Genomic DNA, 15,461 nt, shown 5'->3' with positions numbered 1-15,461 from the left:
ATAGCCTGCCACTTGACAGTTGCCACTCCCATAGTCACCATATTGAGATTGGAGATCCCGCCTCCTAATCCCTGACCTTTGCCACTGGAAGTCCCTCCCTGTGCCCTGGAAGTACTCCTTTTGGGAGGGAAGGTACTTCTTTTGAAACCGGAGGCCCCCCCCTCCCCGAATCATATACAAAAAAATAAAATAACTACTGTAACTTATTTTAACTTTATGTAACAATATTTTTGCACTGTTTTACGTATTTGTGAAGTGTACCTAAAGGTGATTGCGTACGAGCTCAAACTACAGTCCTACTGTATATGGTGTGTGGGCAGTAAGGGAATATATGTGGGGATGTGGTTAGGGAGTGGGGGTGTGGGTATGGTGGGTGGGTGTGGATGGGTGTGAGGTATGTGTTTGGGGTGGGGACTGTGGGAGATTGTGGTGTTAATGTGGGTGGGGTGGGAGAGAGGGAGAAAGGGGGAATGCAAGAAGCCGCCCCCCCCCCCCGCAAGCCAGGCCACTGGCTATATTGCATGTGGTTCTCACCGACTGCATGAGAGCCTCACGTGATGCAGCCAGGCAGACTGCATGCTCAGGCTCCACACTCCTGCCATCTCAACCTGGGTCCCTGCCAGCCCCAGGAGACTGGCATGGGCTCTGTGCGCCCACCTGCCACCACTACTCCCCCGCCATTACCCTGCTTTCCCTCCTGCACACCCACCTGCCACTGATCCCAGCCACCACTCCCTGCTGCTTTCCTTTCCATGGCACCTCCCACAACTCCCCCACCGCCACTTCCTGCAGCCCCTCCACTGGTCCCTGTTGCTGCCCCTGCCACTTTCTGTGTCACTACTACTTCCCAGATTGCCATTGCCACTTCCTGCCACTTCTGCTGCCACCACTGCCCGTGGCTCTCCCTGCCACCACCACTTCCTGCGGCCCCCCCCACTGCTCCCCATGCGACCACCACTTCCCATGCCCCTTCCCCTCCCCCCTGCCCCCAGCCTGCTCTGGCTCTACCCTGGTCAGCACCATGTAGTTCCAGGTTTCCTTTCCACTCGCACTGAGGGAGGCAGGGAACAGCCCCAGGGTTACCAGGGCAGAAGCTTCAGGCTTCCGGTTGGGGGTGGGAGGGAAGGTGGGGGTCTTGGGATGGTGTGGAGCCAGGCAGGCCTTGCTGCCCAGCCTCTGGTTCCTGCTGCTGGCTCCTGCTGTCACTGGGGCCGGTCATCTTTGACATGCAACAGGGGCAGATAAAAATAAATTTTGTAAAATATTTAGGGGTCCCATGGGCCAGATAGAATAGCCTGGTGGGCCAGATGCAGCCCATGGGCCATACTTGGCCCACTCCTGGAGTAACCATTCTGAAGAGAAAAGGGCGGTATAAATCTCAGAAAGTCTGGTGATGGGGCCTTTGTACATATTGTACCAAGACACATCTTGTCTCTAAATCAGTGGCGCTCAATCTTTTTAGACTCTGGACCCCCCTGGAGAGACTTGAGGCACCTCTTGGAAAGTGCCAGCTTTTAATTTTCACTCTTTTTTTGACCCCAGAAAATTAATAGAGTAGATTTTTCTGTTGCAAATAACTCAAAAAGACTGTAACTATGGATTTCTATATGAAATCTCTTGGTTTGTCTCTGGCACCCTGGCTGAGGATCACTGCTCTAGAGGTTACTGAAGTAGCTCTAATTTTCACTAATTCATACATATTCTTGTTTCATCATTTTGTTGTGTAGGAGCTTGGATGAATTCATGCCACTGCGCAACAAAAAGGGGGGGATCCCATTGTGCAGCCTTTAGTCTCCATCCTCTTACTGTTGCTCAGCAAAAATATGCTGGGTCCCTGCCGGTAAACCCTGAAACTCATGGTTTCAGTTACCCCTACACAAGGAGAATTATGAGTGATTGTACTACTGGAGTCCTGTGAATGGCACATAGCCAGTGTGGGGATAAATTGCAAAGGTCTGATGTGGGTGAATACTCAAAAATGGTTGGAATCAGTCTAAGTTTGCTAAACTAGGTGAGAAATCCCTTGGTAAAATAGTTTCCTGGTAACTTTCGGTTTTCACTCTGACAGTATGGGAAGAGTAGATATTTTGTCCATGTTGCTTTGAAGTTGTGCTGTTGGTCTTTGCCAGAACTAAAAACCACAAAGCACAAATTTAATTTTAATTAATTTTGTATTCTGTTCAAGGTTTATGGGCAGGTCAGTATTAACTGTATCTGGTCTGCTTTTCTCATTCTTACTGACGTGGCACTTAAATCTTAGTTGGAATAGATTCAAGAATAAAACACCCTTCATGCATTGAGATGGGTGTTTTTCATGTGTTGATGGATGTTTTTCATGTGATGGGATAACAAAATACTGTATAGTGGCTGAAAGTGTCAGTTTTATTTTAGATAAACACACTCCTGTTTTTATTGATTTTCTTCATGCTGCACAGGAGAAAATAGACTCTAGCAACTTGTATTTTTCCCCAAACAGTATCACTTCACTGAACAGCAGAAGAGAGCTTAGTAGTTGCTTTGTTGGTAAATGCTCTTTTCCCTTTTTATATACTGAGTCTTGCTCTTGTGGACACTATAGCCATTAGCAGCCTGTCAGTCAATACTCTATTTTCTCCAGTGCACTGGAAGAATTTCAAGTTTCCTGAATAAAAGTGTTGCCTGGAGATGTATTTGCCTGTGTCTCTATGTATATATGTATGTGTGTACATTTTATTAATTTATTTATAACTATTTATCTATCTATTTCTATCTAGCTATCTATTTTTCAACAAAATATTTGTGCTAAGAATTCATCATGTTTTTTGACCAGCCTTCTTTTTCTTTGGGCTGCCATTTTGAGGATCTGGAGCACTTAGCATTATGCAACATTAAATACGTTCACTATATACTTCATTTGCAGCTGTGAGTAGTGAGCACCTGTGCCACTGGCTTATTGCATCAGCAGTGATTTAAAAATATTTTCTTCACATCATGCATCACTTGTAAATATTCAGTTACTATAGTAGAATTATGCAAAGAAAGCAAGTAGCAATAATAGGCAATGCATTTATAGTAAAATTTAAAAAACTAAATTTAAATATATTTTTGTGTCTAAGCCTTCAATCAAAAATGTTCCTTTCGGTTGCAAAATAAATGCATCTTATTCTGATCTAGTGACTGTCTCCTCTGCATATGTCTAATGTATTGTATCATCTCACAGTTTATGCCTGTTAGGAAAAGAGATGATAATTGTGATGATGTTTAATTGTTGACAATTAAGGAGAATGTTGGTTATTGTTTTAGAATAGCACCTGGAATCAGGGCCTTATAAAGCTAAGTACTGCATGTGCACATAGTAAGAGACATTTCTTGCCTCATAGAGTTACTTCCTGAGAGACAAAGTAGACAGAAGAATGAAGAAAGGAAGTAGTAGTATCCTGATTTTATAGGTGAGGAATTGAAGTACAGGGAAAATTAAATAACTTGCCAAAGATAACATGGGCCAGGTACAGACATTACACTTTTACTGATATAAGTGATTGGAAACCAATCTATACCTGTAACAGTACAGAAGTTCGGTACGCAAAACTGGTCTATACCCATAAAGAAGTTCAGCACAGACAGACTTGTTTAAAAATGGCAGAACCCAGTCTAATAGTTGTCCATCCCCTGTCTCTGCCAGCAGAGGGTTAATGTGTGTTTTGTTTGCTACCGAGATAAACTACGTTGCTTACAGAAAATCACATCACTTAGACTGATTCTGCCTTGGGCTTTTTCAATGCTTCTACCTAGCCATAGGGAGTAAGTTTGTGACATAGAAGGGAATTTAATTTGGTTCTCCTTTATCCCAGGTCTGTGCCTTAGCAAGTAGACGATGATCTATTTTCTTTTGTTTTAACTTTTAATTTAGATTCCTGGTTAGGACTATGTGGAATCACTGCAGTTTAATATAATAATAATAATAGAATCATGTTTTGATAGTTTTAAGTTATGTCAAGAACTGTTGAAACAAATATCTGGATGATCTTTTATTGTGTGCAAATCCAGATAACTAAATGTATGTATGTAAGTATGTGTGTATGTATCCCCAAATACTCTATTGCAACCTTAATTAATAGTCATTGTCCTTCCTATAGAAGGAATTATATAATTTTCCAGTTACTCTAGTGATCTCTGAATATCTAGTACCTTGCCAGAGATAGGTACTACATATGGGGCAAATTTCTTTGCCCTATATCTAGTACATGTGTAAGTGTATAATGCTAACTGATAGATTTATTGCCTTTTAAGAAGATTGAATGGCTAACCTCCTGACATTATTTTTCATGTTACATGTATGTTGATATTGAGACCATGCCATCTCTCTCTCTCTTTCTTGTCATTGTTATACTTGACACCTAACTCTCATATACCATACCCTGCAAAGTAAGATAAGTAGGTACAAATGTCAGTCAGGAGACTCCAAGTCAGCATACCTGATATAGTGATAGTTACTTCTAACCTTTTCAAATGCTTTCTACAAAGACCAAATATGAATATGAAAAAGCAAAATTTGTATGTTACCCTTTCTCCTGTTCCACCACAATATATCCCTTACTGTCATTGGTAGTAATATTGGTCTTATCATGGAAATCAGTATGATGAAACTTGCTGACTATTATAATTAAGATGAATTATCTGGAGGAGAGCTTCACTGCAGTTGTCTTGCCTGGGACAGGCAGTTCTTTTCTCCTCCATTGTCTGTTTTTTTGTTTTTTGTTTTTTGTTATAACTTAGTGCCATCTTCACTTTCTGCTTGTGCCTGTAGTTATGGGAGCACAACAAATGACCCCTCGTCACTGAGGGAACAGATCAGATAAACTTCTCAGCAACCAGATGGGGATTTATTCAGCAAAGGAAATGACCCTATGAGCAGGCTTTGCTGCAGTACAGGCTGGTTGCGATAAGCTCTATTCTCAGCAGCATATATGAATTGTAGTCAGGATAGCTTTTCTCGCCTGGGAAAAGCTTCTATATAAGTAAAATGGTGCCTGCTCCTAGGCTTTTGACTAAATTAACTTTTTGTGAAAATGATATGATTTCTGCAGGGAAAAAAATCAACTTTTTTAAAATATGAACACCTGAAACTCCAGATGTTCAGTCATACCATTTCTGACACCACACAAGAATGCTAATTTAGAAATGTCACTGCTGGGTCCCCTGGAAGGAGATGTTTGGTGGCCTAATTCATGCCTTTGAACTGGATTGTCAAGACAGTCGTAATCTCTTATGACGAGTTATAGACAGGAACTCTCTCAATGCTATGTGGTAAATCAGCAAGTAGGGTGGCCATGTTTGAAAGAATCTCAGCCCTTTTTGAAAGAAACTAATTAAAATAAATTGTTGATTTAAAAAAAAATCTGTTTTCCTAACTCAAAAAATTAAGGTAATGCAATAAAACCCCATCATTTCTTAATCCAACCCTATTCCTTAATACATCCCATATCTTCCCTGGGCAATTTGTCCATAATAGCTTCTTCTCTGTCATGCCAGGCCATGGGTGGCCATTTTTGGCGGGTCACCTCAGGGTGTGGGAGAAGCCAGGAAACCATAATCTGAGAGATCTGTTTGGGGAACTGAGTCAGGGATCCAAAGGGTCAGGCAGAATGCAAGGTCAGAGGGCTAATTGGGTTAGGGTATCTGGAAGATCAGCCCAGAGCCAGGCCAGATATCCAGAGGGTCAGGCAGAGAGTGAGGTTGGGAGGCTAGCCAGGTGAGATATCCAAAGAATCTGTCAGTCAGCAGCAGCACAAGCCAAGGGAGCAACAAACTAGATACAAGATGGAACCTTGTTGGCCAGATACTTCCTCTACCTGCTCAGAGATTTTATACTGGAAGGGATGAGGGGATAAGCTGACTCTATCTGGCCACTCCAGTGGCAGGGAGTGGGCATATGGCTATGTCCCAGCTAGAGGGTTCTGGCCATCTGTGTCTGCCCCAGTGCTCTGCTGTGGAGGTGGCAGACCAGGATGAGTGATCATGCCAGGCAGGCTGGGGCTCCAGGTTGAAGGCAACACCCTGCCACTTCCTGTGTGGAAAATCAGCATTCTTCTCTTGTACTGGATGCTATATTTTCTTGCATGCAACATGCATTTTTTTCCCCCACAAAATCAGCCTTCCAAAATTGGGGTGTGGGAAGTTGGCAAATATGAAGCATATAAGCTGGGAAGTCAATTTTTGAATGGAATAGAAGCACTCTGCTTTGATTCTTTCTCCATAGTGCAGCAGCTGTTACATGACTATTCAGGCAAGGAGTCAGATGACTTAATGGCTTATTGTTCTTTACAAGTATTAACAGTTGTCCCTCCTTTTTAATGTTCTTGATGTGCCATTATTCAAGTTAACCTTTTGTAAGGGAATTTTGGTGTCTGCTAGCTGCTTCTGGTTTCTCTCTTTCTATTTTATAGCCTTGGAGATTCTTTAGCTCTTTTAAAAATTATAGATCCCTTCATAGAGACCAGTCTTCAGCAACAGCTAGGGTTTAAATTTAGTTGAGCAAGAAAGTGAGGATGAGCCACCTGAATACTAGGCTCTGTCCCTTCTCTGTGCAGCCATAACTATGGAAAAATATTTTTTCTTTATTCTGCTTTTCAAAAACAAATCATGTATTATAGTCAGGAGCCTGTTATAGTCTAGAAAATATGGTAGGAAGCTGTGAGGAGCTTTCTGCTATCTTACATTAACATAAATGTGGCATTTAAATATGAACCAGTTTCTTTTCATGTAAATAAAATTAGCCTCTAGCCTTGCTTCTGAAAAAGAAAGAAGAGATGGTAAGAATTAAAGTAGTTCGGTGGTAATTTAAATGGAATAAATGAGTCCAGAGAGCCAAAGGTGTTAAAATAATGCTGTAACCATACAATATCAAACACTTCAAAAGAGACCTCAGCCTGCCTGTTTCCATAGAAAACACACTAGAAAATTCATGCCAAAGTTTGGAAATGTATGAGGTAAGTTACAAGCAAAAAAAGAGAATAATTGAAATATAAACGTAAAAGCATTTACAACTGAATAGTTAGGGAAAGCAAACACAATCAAAGTCTCTCAGAGAAAGAATAATAGTCACTTTTTCTGTCTAGCAATTCTTTCTAATGGGAAAGAAATCTGGATTTTCTCCTTTAGAAGAAAATAACACTGGAAATGCTGGGAGCGGGAGGAGAGCAGTCAGGCAGGGGGTCTCCATGTTTATGTGTGCATGTACACATGCATGTGGCTTCCAGGCAGCCTGGAGCGCAGCTCCCACAGCTAAGTCTGGCAGCAGGAATGGGGGATTGAGGCCTGCATAGTGAGGGAGGGAGAGAGTTGGGCATAGGGCTGGGGCTGGAGCCTGGGGCTGGGGGTGCTGCCCAGTTTGGGTGGTGCATGGGGCCAGAATGTGTGGCTGCAGGGCCTGGGCAGGGAGTGAGACAGAGCTGTGGGTGGCTCATTTGGGGGGGGTGAGAGGGTCTGGTTGCCCACTGCTGCTCATATTTCTGGGGGAGGCATGGGGACACATGCCCTGCAGATTTCTGCACAGAGTAGGGGTAGGCTCCTCTCTGCACGCTCAGGCTCCCTGCCCTGCCTCCTTCCCCACAGGGCTTCCACAGCCCAGTGCGAGGGACCCGGCATGTCAGGGTGGGGTAGGGTGGGGAAGCTCAGTGCCACTGCCGTGAGCCCCATGCTCCTATGATGAGACACCACTTGCCCACCTGGCAGCAACGGGGATGGCAGCCTGACGTTGTGCCCCTACTGCTGCCAGATGAGCAGGGTGGACCTCGCTGTGGTGGCGCAGAGTTTCCAGTAGTAGCAGTGAGCTTCCTCGCTTGGCTCCACTGTGCCTTGCTGTGCTGGGTCTCACCCACTGGGCTGCAGAGGTCTGAGAGGGTGAGAAGCAGGGTGGAGAGCCCTGAGCCCATAGCGGGCAGCCTGCATCTGCCCCTCCCCACCCCCAAGGGCTCTGCTCCACCCATGCTGCCTGTGGGGGGGGAGCCAGGCTCCGTTCTACATTTCAGCACAGCAGCCACTGCCTCCCACGGGTGGCAGCTGGGGCTTGGGCACTGCTGGGGGATGTAGGGAACTGTAGACCTGGGTCCCTGGTCCCATAGCCCTGGCAACTGGGGGATGCTCCAGCAGAGCTGGGAGAGCCAAGGGCTGTGGGTGGAGAGTGAGGGATACACGCAGGGCCCAGGAGGCTGTGGGCGGGGAGCGAAGGGTACCAGCAGGGGGCTACACTTGGGGAGTGAGGGACACTGCAGAAGTAGAGGGGCTGTGATTGGGGAGTGAGAGGTACCAACAGAGCCAAGGGAGCTGTGGGTGGGGCACTGGCAGGGTTGTGGGGCTATGGGTCAGGAGCAAGGGGCAATGGCATGGACACCACACCGGCATATCAGGTCTGCTCACTGCCACAGAGCAGGGGGGAAGGGTGGGGGCAACCACAGCTGGACCCATGTCCTGATGAGCGAAGGGGGCAGGGGGAGCTCTGATTTTCCATTTTAAAAAACCCAAAATCAAATGCCAAAATTTATAGATATTTAGAATTTATTTTATTATAACAGTTGCACTGGTTGAGGCACTGGTAGGTTTCCAAGTTGCTTTAAAACTGAATATATCAATAAAGTATTGTGTTCAGCCGATACCTATATATATAGTGGTGTTTAATTGTAATCGCGGACAAAAATAGATTTGGGGGTTTAGAGAATTTGCGGGTTTTTGGTTTTTTTTTACATCGGAGCTTTTGCAGTTTTACACAGAGAAAATTGCTGGTCATGACAGCAGTTGCTATGGCTTCATTCCTGGATGTCTTCCTTTTAACTTGTTCTCTGGCTATCTCATCCCATCACCTTGGCTCTGTAGAGTGGAGTTTATCAAGTGAGAAGCCAAGAGAACAGAAGAGCAGAATGTGAAAAGGAGAATCAGGGAGAGGTTAGGATATTGTGTCTGTTGGGTTGGGTTGGAGCTGCCATGCTTGCTTCTGCATATGCCTAGACTCCAAAGGCCCATCTCAGTGAGCATGTGTGAGTTGTATGCATGCCATTTTTTGCCATGTCCTTCACTTTTGTGCCCTAGGCAGCTACCTTCCCAGCCATTTACATCAGCCCTGGCTGGCAGAGTGATGATGGTCAGACATCCTCACCAGTGTGCTGAGCTGGTCTGGATATCCTAACAATTTAAATTCACTCTAATCTTTGCCTCTAGTTTTGTTAACTCCCAAGAGGCTCTTTCAACTTTCTGATCCCCAAAGCACCTCCTGCTAAAATTCTAAAGGAGGGGCTTGAAGGATAGAGGTCAGAAAACCCAGTGTCTTTTTAGCAGAAGAGCTGCTTGCAACTAAAGCAAAGTACTGTAGTACTGTACTGTACTGTAGTAAAGTACTACAGAGCTGCTTCCAACTGTAGTAAAGTACTGTAGTTGTGTCCTAGTTTGAACAGAACCCATTTGGGAGCTGGCTTTTGGCTCTGGGAAGATGCGTTCATTAGAATATATAGAGGAGCAATGAGTGAAAAAGGGTGTGGAGACGTGACAACACTTTCAGTGCAGAAATCATCACACAGCAAAGCCAGGTGTGTTGGGCCTTGTGTCACTTTTGAAACCAGAGTTGCTGTTCATCTTTCTCTGACTCCTATATTTCATAATCAAAGCCAAGTTCACCCAAGTTTTTAGGTTATTTTGGGAACTGGCTTCAATTTCATTTAGTTAAGTGCGTGTGCATCTCATCTAAAATAATTAAAACCAATCCAGGTTGTAGAACATGTAAAGTTTTCCCTGGTTTATATAGGAACACAGAGGGGTTCTTTTGCAAATTGCTAAGACATGCTGTAAAGTTTACAAAGTCTGATCATACACCGTGTTGATACAAGTGGAAAAATCTTTCTGTTTTTAATCTGTTGGCTCCCTCTGCTGGTCTGACAGAAACAATACACAGTTGCTGGTAAGAGCTTGACTTAACACAAGCTGGAGTTTCTTAGAAGAAAATTGCTTTGTAAAGAACTATCTAAATGTTTTATTTAATCATGACACAGTAAAGTTGAGTTGTCTCCTGGATTTTAAACCTTGCCTTTACCACCATACTACACTCTTCTTAGTCATTAACAGTAATGAAAAGAAAAAAAGAATGGGAAAGTGGCACTGTATGGGAGGCACCTCTCTAGCATATTCTGTCTTTTTTTGAAGTGGTAATTAGAGATTCATTTATAAATATTGAAAACAATGGATTACAGCCAGACATTAATGTAGTCATTAGTATATGTATCCCACACCTCAGAGGCCATGTAATATTGAACTCTAGTGCTTGACTTTTCCTGGCTTTTGGCACTCAGATTCTTAGTATTTGTTCCTCTTGATTAGTATTTAAAATGCTATTATTTAGGTTAATATGCATCCACCAAAAACTTACTTTTTAGTTAGAAAAGTGTTTGGAGCAGAGATTTTTGTCTTTTGTTTTAATGTTTTAAATCGTATAGGTTGGTGCTTTCAACACATCAATATTTACTTTCCCTACTTCGTATGGAAGAACTATCATATCTACCAAACTTGTGGCACAGAGGGAGAAATTTAAGTGAAGCTGCCAAAGGTTGTGAAGTAAATCTGTGGCAGAGACAGGGATAACAGTACAGGGCTCAGAGTCCCAGACCTCAGCTCTAAACATTTTTTCTTAAAATAAGGATTTACGCATGCACGCACGTGCGCGCACACACACACACGAGATCTATAAAACCGACTCCTCATCCCTCAGATGAGAACTTGGTCACCCTTCTGTAATCTACTTCTCATAATATATATTCTAGATTGCTCAACCAGTTTCAAATCAGATATGTTGGAGCAGTGAAAAAGGATGTGGAGAAGAGTGACAACACAGTGTCTGTGCAAAAATGGGCGCACAGCAAAGTCAGGTGTGTTGGTCCCTGTGTCGCTTTTGAAGCTGGAGTTGCTTCCTTGGTTGCGCCAGTTCATTGTTCTCTGACTCCTGTATTTCATAGTCAGAGACAAGTTCACTCAAGTTTTTAAATTATTTTGGGAACTGGCTTCAATTTAATTTTGTTAAGTGCATGTGAATCTCATCTAAAATAATGGCTAATTTAGAATCAGTCCAGGTTTTAGAATATGCAAAGTTTTCCTTGATTTATGTAGGGATAAATACTAAAAAACCTCTTCATGCTATTCACACGCAAATGGTCATTCTGACTCTGCTCACCTTAAAAGTAAATACTGGAGAGAAAAGATGGAGCTTTCTGTGAATCTTAACAGAATTGGGCATAACTGGGTAAGAGAGGAATGAATTTCAAAGTTTTCAGGCCCTTAATGAAGACCCCTTGCCGCAACTTCATCATTTACATGGAGGGAGCTCCAGCTTGAAGACCTCCACATACCTTAGCTGTGCTAGAAAGACATGGAGATATAGTGACAATCTGTCAGGTAGCCAGGTCCCAAATCAATTAGGGTCTTTTAGAGGAAAACCAATAGTTTCAATTGCAGCTAGAACAGATCTTCAAACTCCACTACAATTTGTGGTCAGCATGTAGCTACATTTAATAAATAGACCACTGTGTCTTCCACTAATTTTGTTTACCTAAGATCATAGTTCCAAGCAGGGTGCATTATGGCAATCCAGTTTTGAAATATCAAAGCATAAGTAACTGGCCAGGTGCACAGTATGAAAGAGAGGTCATAGTATTTCTGTAAAGTTTGGGGATGGGGGAGCAGGAAAGGAGGTCTCTTTATTAAAGCCCTTATTCACACAGGTTCTGCTCAGTAGTACACAGAGTCTTGTGTACTAAATTAAACCTCCACCTTCAATAATATTTCTGCAGAGACTAGAAGTAGAACCTATTGCATGAGTTGATGCAGGACTCATGACCCTTGCCTTTTATGACCCTTGCCTTCAGTTTAAAATTAAGATCTTTCTTTGGGCATGGACAGATAAATTATATCAGGTTGGGGAGCAGGGGAGCCTACATATGCATTAGTTAATACATAGTAACTGTTTTAGTAGTGTAACTAAGGGGGACCAACTGCAGTAGTAGACCTAGTTGCTGACTGGGAACTGGGGGAGAGGATAGGGACTGAAAATTAAGTCTCTGCTGCTGCTGCCTGCTGGCTGCACTGCCAGAATCAGGATTCCCCACTGCCCCATGCACTGCTGCTTCCTCTGACCCAGAGATACCCTTTTACACCTCTGAACTGCTCTCAATAAACCGGCTGCTAAGTCAGAGTTGTAATGACATGGTTGGGTAGCCAGGGCAGCTGCTATATAAAGAGACAGTGGTTAAGAAGCATCCACTAGCATGAGGCTTTCATTGACTTGGTGCACAAAGAGACCTCCAGCATCATGGAAGAGGCACAGCCAGAGAAGACTTTGGAAGACACTGGTTCTCTAGAAGGTAGAAGTGGGTAGCTTGTCACCTCTGGTAACAGAAAGCACTATTCTGAACCTGTGGCTGTCCAGCTGAAGAATATATATGGAACACTGCAAAGGACAAGAAGGAGCCCACTCCAGTGACAGGGGAGGCCAAGCCATGTACCCTTAGGGGAGGGAGGATCAAGACCACTGCTACCAAGAAGAAGTGATGGGTGGTGATGGTTGGTGACTTCCTCCTGTGGAGCATGAAGACATCTATCTGATGCTCTGACCTGTTAGCTTGGGAGGTCTGCTTCCTGCCAGGAGTCCACATCCAAGACATTATGGAAGAGACTCATCCAGCCCTCTGACTACTATTCCATGCTGCTCATCCACAGGGGCACTGATACTGCCAGGGGCAAACTTGAGCAGATAAAAAATGACTACACATCTCTGGGTGCAAAGGTGAAGGGGACAGGGGTCCAGGTAGTGTTCTTGTTGATGCTTCTAGTCGAGAGTAAAGGCCTGGCTAGGAGTAGACACAGGTGGCTGCATAGATGGTGTCACCAGCAAGGTTTTGGCTTCTTTGATCATGGAGTCCACCTGATGACACAACAAAGACACAAATGAAGAGAGGGAAGAGTGCCTTCACGCCCTGGCTTGCTTACCTAGTGAGGAGGGCTTTCAGCTAGGTTCCTTGAGGTATGGAGACAAAAGCTGAGAAGAAAAAAAAAACAGCCTGCAGACCTGGATAAAAACATAGTAAGCAAAAACAGTGTCTCAGGAAGAGGATAGGATAGTCAGATACCTGAAGTGTTTGTACAGTAATGTGAGAAACACGAGGAACAAAGAGAGAGAATTAGAGGTCCCAGTACAAGCAGAGCTTTATGATGTAATTGAATTATGGAGACATGGTGGGATAGTTCACAGGACTAGAGTGCTGCCTTGGATAGGTATAGCTTGTTCAGGAAGAATAGGCAGGGGAAAAAGGAGGCGATGTTGCCCTGTATAAAGTTGATGTATATGTGTTCAGAGGTGCATTAGAAGGTGAAAGGTAGGCCTGTTGAAAGTCTCCAGGTAAAGATCAGAGGGGAGAGCAGCAGGGGGGATGTCATGGTGGGTGTCTGCTACAGGCCTCCAAACCAAGAGGAGGAGGTGGACAAAGTCTTCTTTAAACTAGTGATGGAAGCTTCAAGATTGCAGGACTTGGTTCTTATGGAGGACTTTAAATAATGGAACATCTTTTGGGAGGAAAACACAATAGTGCACAAACAGTCCAGCAAATTAGTGGAGTGTGTTGGGGATAACTTTTTGGTGCAGATGGTAGAAAGGCCAGTGAGGAGAGAATCTCGTCTTGATTTAATGCTTGCAAACAGGAAGGTAACTTGAGTGACAGTGGCCATTAAATGAAAGAGTTCATGATCCTAAGGGGGAGAGCAGCAGAATAAGGACACTGGACTTCAGAAAAGCATCTATAACAAACTGAGGCAGTTGGTGGGCAGAATTCACTGTGAGGCAAGTTTGAGGGGAAAAGGAGTCCAGGACAACTGACTGTACTTTAATGAGGCCCTCTTAAGAGTGCAGGAGCAAACTATCCTGATACAACAGAAGAATGGGAAGTGTAACAGAAGGCCAGCCTGGTTAGACAGCAATCTCTTCAATGAGTTGCAACTCAAAAAGGAATCCTATAAAAATGGAAACTTGGTCATAATATTAGGGCAGAGTATAAGAGTATCTCATGGGCATGCAGAAAGAAGATTAGAGAGGCCAAAATGCAGTTTGAGATGCAGCCAGGAAGAGACATAAAAGGGAATAAAAAGGGATCCTACAAGTGTGAAAAAAGTAAGAGAAAGACTGGAGAAACCATAGGTAGACTCTTACTGAATGCAGAAGGCAGTTTAGTTACGGATGATTCAGAAAAGGCTGAAGTATGCCCTCTTTACTTCAATTTCCATAAAATTGAATTTCCATAAAATTCTAGTGTGCCCTTATTGCCAAGAAGGCAAATTTCATACTGGCCTGCATTGGTAGGACTGTTGCCAGCAGGTCAAGGGAAGTGATACTTCTCTTCTATTTGGCACTGGTGAGACCACATCTGGAGTACTGTGTCCAGTTTTGGGCTCCCCACCACACAAAGGATGTGAACAAATTGGAGCAAGTCCAGCGGAGAGCAGTGAAAATGGTGAGGGGGTCGGGGCACATGACTTACGAGGAGAGGCTGAGGGAACTGGGCTTGCTTAGTCTAAAGAAGAGAAGATTGAGAGGGGGGTTAACTTCAGCTTTCAACTACCTAACAGAGGTTTTGAAAGAGGATGGAGCTGGACTGTTCTCAGTGGTGATAGATGACAGAACAAGGAGCAATCATCTCGAGTTGCAAGAGGGGATGTTTAGGCTAGATATTAAAAAGAATTATCTCAGTAGGAGGGTAGTAGAATGCTGGTACAGGTTACCCAGACAGGTTGTGGACTGTCCATCCTTGGAAGTTTTTAACACCTGGCTAGACAAACCTTGGCTGGAATGATCTTGTTGGGGATGGTCCTGGTTTGAGCAAGGTGTTGGATTGGATGACCTCCTGAGGTCCCTTCCAACAATAATTTTCTATGATCCTATGATTCTTGTTCCAAAAAAAAAGGCAACAATATCCTGGCTAATAGGAGTGTCACCTGCAAATCACTTCGAGAGAAGTGATTCTTCTGCTGTATTCAGGACTGGTGAGGCCTCTGATCTGGAGTACTGTGGCCAGTTTTGAGCCTCACATTTCAAGTAGGATGTGAACAGTTTTGTGCAGAGTCCAGCACATAGCAGCAAAATGTATTAGGGTTCTGGGAAGCAAAATTTAGGTGGAAAGGCTGAAAGGCCAGGGATTATTTCATTTGGAGAAAAAACTGAGGGGCCATTTAAAAAGTCTTCAAATAGGGCAAGTACAGAAAAGATAGATATGGGCTTTTGTCTGTGGTAGTAGGGGCAGGACTTGGAACAGTGACCTCAAGCTTCAGGAGGAGAAATTTAGTTTGGTGATTAGGATGAACTTGCTGACTATGTCAAGCTTTGGAATAGGTTACCTAGAGAAATTGTGGAATCTCCATCCTTGGAAGTTTTCCGGAGCAAGTTAAACGGGCACTTGGTTGAG

The 15,461-nt window shown here is 43.8% G+C and overlaps 1 protein-coding gene across 2 annotated transcripts in view; it reads left to right on the top strand.

The window, feature by feature from the left end:
- Window positions 1-15,461, top strand: part of CDK14 (cyclin dependent kinase 14) — a 614,101-nt gene that overhangs the window by 411,702 nt on the left and 186,938 nt on the right. The window lies entirely within an intron of this gene.

Source organism: Crocodylus siamensis, chromosome 5, assembly GCF_052110815.1.
Source record: "Crocodylus siamensis isolate JL-2025a chromosome 5, ASM5211081v1, whole genome shotgun sequence".
NCBI classification, from domain to species: domain Eukaryota; kingdom Metazoa; phylum Chordata; order Crocodylia; family Crocodylidae; genus Crocodylus; species Crocodylus siamensis.
Note: the sequence above shows the minus strand (reverse complement) of the source record. Positions and strands in the feature narration are given on the sequence as shown.